Source organism: Anas platyrhynchos, chromosome 5, assembly GCF_047663525.1.
Source record: "Anas platyrhynchos isolate ZD024472 breed Pekin duck chromosome 5, IASCAAS_PekinDuck_T2T, whole genome shotgun sequence".
Taxonomy (NCBI): domain Eukaryota; kingdom Metazoa; phylum Chordata; class Aves; order Anseriformes; family Anatidae; genus Anas; species Anas platyrhynchos.
The window spans coordinates 10,403,035-10,409,034 of record NC_092591.1 but is presented as its reverse complement, the minus strand read 5'-3'; positions in this window follow the sequence as shown (position 1 = coordinate 10,409,034).

The following is a 6,000-nucleotide window of genomic DNA, read 5'->3' as shown; positions in this document are numbered from 1 at the left end:
TTAGTTGAAATGATAGTTCAAGATGGGAGAGTGTAAAAAGTCAATCCTTCAGTCTTTATTCCTTTTTTTATATGCCAGTTTGTTTTGTATTTATCACTTTCTAAAGTTTGAGGGGAAGAAGGATGGGTCATGTCTTAAGGTCGAGTCCATCTGTTTCACTTGTTCCTGTAAGTCTCAAATTGTTCTTAGGTATCTCATGCATGATGCAGTGAGTCAAGGACTCAACTTTTCTTGACAATTTCTGTATGAAATGATTTAAAATACTCCCTCCCAGACAGAGGCCTAACAAAGAATTCTGTGACACTAGATTAGTTTTAACCCCATGCTGCAGGAATGGTGGGCTAATCTTCAACTTTTCTGTTAATCATCACTTCCTTGGTTAAGATAGGCAACTACTTTATTTACTATAACTGAAAACTGAAAAGATCCTGCTTTGCTCCCTAATGCTTACTGCTGGATCAGATGCCAATTTGTGTTCATTTTGTGTTATTCCCATACTCAAACCCAGTAACGCCTAATTTGAAATACGTTTCTTCTAGAATGTATCTTACTGTTGTTTAGCTTACTTGAGGTAAGTAGTTAAGGATTTTATATACACACATATATATGCTTGAGGGTGGATTACAGCAATTACTGAGACAAGGTGATGTGCAAAGGAGGCTTGCAGAGAAAAACAATATTCACATATGGTAGGAGAATGAAATTATAAACCAAACTAAATGTGTGTTTTTTAAAGAAAAAATAATCTGTTTATATTCAGTATTTAAGCCACCAAATTATTAGGACTAGAGTACTGGAAATAAAAGCATTCCTTACCTTTTTTTTGGTGTGTTCATTGATCAGATTTTATAGATCTGAATACAGAAGGTAAGTTGACTCCACAAACACAGTACAAGGTATCAAATCTGTTCAGATAAAATACCATTATAGTTGGGAAAGAGGACATAGGTATGGTTTAAGATACACCTCTATGGAAGACATTTCTGTGATGTATAATGTGTTTAAAAAATGTAAGTGATGACTTTGAGGGTTTTTTGATTACAAATGATTGTCAGAGCATCACTGTTTTCTATACAGGTGTATACAATTTGTTTTGAATCCAAGTTTCTCTGTCAGAGACATTTTTTAGTATTGCATTTTGACTGAAGAGCACCTGCACTCTCACAATCCAACCAGCAGATGCAAGCTAACATATTTGCAGTGTTCTTTCCATGCTATAAGTGAAAATACCCACTGTTTATACCATATTGATGCTTAAGGTTCATCCTTCTAACTGTATAAACATTGCTTCTCCAGGTAGGGTAATGATGTTCTAGGCCAGGGAGCTTAATGAGAGAGAGGTTGGTGGTGGTGGTGGTTGTTTTTTTCCTGAGTGCCTTTGGCTCATAACCTTCCAGAACAGTATTTCTGGATAATTCCTATTGTTACTGTTCTAATGCCATGACAAGGTTTACTTAAATTGTTAACTGGATAAACAGAATGTCAACAGCAAATGGTGATGAATTGTATTGGCATTGATGGAACCCTTTTGAAAATGACTGAGTTAAAAGCCTTAGAAATAGTGACAGTAGAAAATTTATCACCAGTACACGCTTAAAATCTATTTTAGGTTGATTTATTCAAAGAAGATATCATAATATGCAGCTGAACCTCAGGAGATTGGAAAGAATGGAAAGGACCATGTTCTTCACGGTGGAGTACACACAATAATCATCTACTTGGTTGGAGATGATTAGATGCTATTTTAAAGGTTTGTATATTGCTTATGTCTCAAATTCAAAACCAGTATTTCTGTTCTGTAAAAGGAGAAGCTGCAGCACAAGTTAAAGTAACTCGTCTTTTCTGTTTTTATTCCCATTGCTATATGAAAGTTCCACACAATTTTTTCTTGCCTTCTGCTTCTGTCCTCCCAGACAGGCCTGAGTACATGTTTAAATTACTAGCCTTCATTTAAAAAGGGGTGTGCTAGTTAGCATTAATAAGAAAGAATGCATAATCTGAAAGCAAAGTGAAAATATTTTTGTTAAGGTACATGATTCTAAGAATTAATTAAATCAAAGTATGCTAAAAAGTATTTATGTCTTAGTGTTTACTGAAACAGACTGAGATCCTTTGTTAAGACTGGTATGTCTGCAATTCTTAGCCTACTGATAGAAAGGCAACATTTAATTTTTTGCTAGTTACTGTTTGCTAAAAACAAATTTAGAGATTCTAACTGGAACCAATTTTTTTTTTCCCAAGCTCTATCTGATATGATGCACGGAATACAACATGACTTACAAAGGACTCTAAGGGGAGAACTGTCATTTCAGATACAGGGGAATTCAAAGAAGGCTATTTTTGTGTACAAGTACACTCTAGTAAAAGATCTGAAGCATCAAGACTAAAAAGTCATTGCTGCAAAACAGTATAGCTTAAGACTGGTATGCACATACTCAAGGTAAGTATGGAGTTAATCAAAACAGTGGAAATGCTGCTAGTGCAGGGGGGGGGGAAGTATTCTTCTGTGTATTTTTGGTCCTCTAACAGATGCCTTTTCACATTCTATTCCATTCTATTAATCCCCTCTCCCCTCTTATTAATGTTCTGGTTGTATTCACAGTTTAGTTGTTGCAATTTCACTTGTTTATAAAGCATTCCATATGAAATACCTCACAACAGTTCTACTTAATACCTAAAGAATTCCCCCTTAATTGCAGTAATTCTTAATATTATCAAAAGTATGCTAAACACAGCAGGTTAAAACAAGAAATAAAGGACTACAACTGATACTGCATGAAAAATCTGTGTAGGCAGAAGTAGTCATCACAGATGGGATTCATTCAGTATACTGCTGTTAGTTCTACCACCCACAGAATCTTATTATCATTTCCTACCAAACGCAGTTCATTAGCTCTGAAGAAATCTCTATTGTTTGTTTCAGCAGATAATTGAAGTTAGTGTGATGATATATGGATATCGAGTAGTTAAAGGTCATGCCAATTAAAAAAATTGTTACTTTAAGTTTCTGAAGGTCATAATTAAGTGTTTTCATTCAATGACAGCCAGTATAACTTCTGATTTGAAGAAACACTTAAAAACTTATCCTTTATTACTGAAACTGAAAGTATTCTTTCTGCAAGAATAGAGCATCAAGATGTTGTCCATTCTCTATTTGTTCGTTTTTGCTTTTGTTCCAATTAAATTATAGTAGAAATTTGAGCAAGTGACATCCTGCCACAGAGGAAGGAAGCAAGCTTCTACCTTTTTGCGGAAGCTCAAGCTGACATTCCTGATTTGTATACAGGGCGGAGTTCTGCATTCTTTTTATTGCTGTGAGTGTTGACAGTGATGACAGTTCTTGAAGGAGAGACAGTTCTTTGATCTTGTGTGTCACTCGCTGTGAGGAGGAAACTTGCACTAAATTATTGTAAGGGACTTGACTTAGGAGAGCTGGTAGAGTGAACAGCCATAAAATTCTGATTCATCTGCCCCTTTCTTAGGAAAAAAAAAAAAGTCTGTTATAATGCAAGTTATAAAGCAACTATGGTGAAAATAGCTGTAGATGGATCTGAAGTAAAACATACAAAAACCCTACATGCTTGCTTTTCTACTTTAGAGAGAAACCTAGAATTATTAAAAAACGTCCAATCTTATTCACAAACCGTTGTATCAGCACAACTAAGAGAAGCACAGCACTGTGGTAGAAGGGTGGAAACTCCACACGCAGGCAGAGTACTCATTCTGTTAATCCACAGCCAAAGAAAGTGCAGTATATTTAACAGAATTTAATTAAAATTTCCAAAGAATCCATTCTTGCCGTGGTCAGTTCATTTTGAGTTAGGGGAGAGTAATTGTTTCTAAGTGGTTTGCCTGCAGCAATAGAACAGAATTCAGGAATTTCTTGTTTATGAGTTCCTCAGAAATTACCGAATCAGTCACATGGCTGTATAAAATAAAGAGTATTAGCTGCAAAATGTTAGTTGCTAAAGGTAATGAAATTAGGATGAAGAGCTTGCTGTTCAAGAACTATCTTGTAATTTCTTCTTGTTCCTGTTTACCAGATTGTTAAACAACATATTTAATGCCTAAGGGAATCTCCTATCTTACTATTCCTTCCTTCCTAGTAGCTTTACAGATTTCCGTGAATGAAACAACAGATTTCAGATGTTGATTTCCTCACTTAGTTTCATTGCAGCCATCTGGTGGTGACATCACACATAATCACCTGTGTCTAACAAGCACCTGATAGTTCTTCTTTGGGAACTGAAATGAAGGTGCAGTACACACACATAGCAGCTCAGTATCAGGGTGTATTTGTACTTCAATGATTTACTATCATGATTAAGATACACAGGAGACAACTTCAGCTGTTTTAGTTAATTTAGATCATTTCCTGCAACTTTACTCATCCTCCCCATTAACATGAAGACACATTTGTTTTTTTTTCCCTGAGGTATACATTAAAGAGGTTAAGTAGGTTGGGCCCTGTGACTAATGATTCCTTGGCTCTGACTGTATTTTGCTCTTCTAGAGTATTCCATGACTCTCTATTAGCATGCAGGGGATACTCTGAGATTCTCAGCTGTAAGACAAGACTTGGAAATTTACATTCTAGAAATCTCATAGCTTCACGATGAGGAACTGTGGCTCTAAGATTGAACTTTGAGGTACAAATACAGAACTACTTAAATGGTAAAAACAAACAAACAAACAAAACATCTTGCATTAGCATTGTCATTATGGTAGCACTCTGTTTCTGAATTTTCATGTTCTGCACTGATTAAAAAAAAACAACAAAGCACAGCACACCACAGCAAAACTTGGTCAAGGTGATGCTGCAGTAATTGAATGAGGCTTTTCAAACTCTGTAGGAGTTTGTTGTTCCACTAACACTGCAAAAGCTCGTTTTTGTCATTGCCAGTGCCTTATCATAGGCAACATATGAAAAGCACAATTGGGAACTACTTCACTACACAAAGCATGAATTTAATCCTCTCCTTTTAGAAATGTCAGCAATATAAAGAGGCAGCGGCTAAATGAATACACCACAACCTGACAATAAGCAATAAACATTTCCTCTACCAGTGTCGAGTTGTGAAGGATGGTTAGTATTACCTACATGGACAAAACCCCTGGTTTTAAATGGTCATTTGCATACAAAATGAGCACATTCAAAAAACCCACATTCTAAAATGAGTATTCACTGCAGAGATAGCATTGTGTAGCGCTTCTCTACCTAGGGCTACATTACAGATGCCAATGCTGCAAGTAAACTGATTACTCCTTTCATATGTCACAGTTTTCTATGCTGTAGCGTATACTTGCACTAAGGAACAGAAAGCGTATCAATGGTACTACACGTATCACCTGATGGGTGTGTTGGTTTCTACTTTTGAGTCAAGCACCTGACTGTCAGTTTCCTCAAGTGAAAAAAATGTAAAGATACACAGCAATTTTACTTCCCTTACCCTTTGCAGAGTCGTCTGCTAAGGATCACAAATAGGAAGGAGTATTCTGAAACAGTCATAGAAATTTACAACAGAAATACAACAAAGGAAGACCCAGCTGCAGACAGCATTAATTTCCAGCCGAAAGTGCAATTTCAATAACCCAGCAGTGTTTCCCATGTGTACTTCCTTTTCCTATTAGACAATGAAGCAAGTCAGATGTGTTAGAATTGAAGTAGGTGAAGTTTACCTAAAAGTGCAGTTAACTGTACTCCAGGGGCAGTTTTGCAAAAGCTCTTCTTGCTTTTCCATTAACATCTAAGAGACCTGACAGCATGTTGATGTAGCTCAGTTCCACTGTACTAGGTTCTATAGCTAAGGAGAAGCACATCCTGAAGTGATTCATGTTTTTTTCCCTAGCTTGTTTTCCTCAGCTCTGTAATTGAAAATTGCTAAAGCATTATTTGAAGTACGTGTAGTATCTTAGGAACTAACTCAGTGATCATAAATTTGCATCACAAGTGCACATATAGCATCTTACCTGGCATAAATTTTCAATCTGAACCACTCA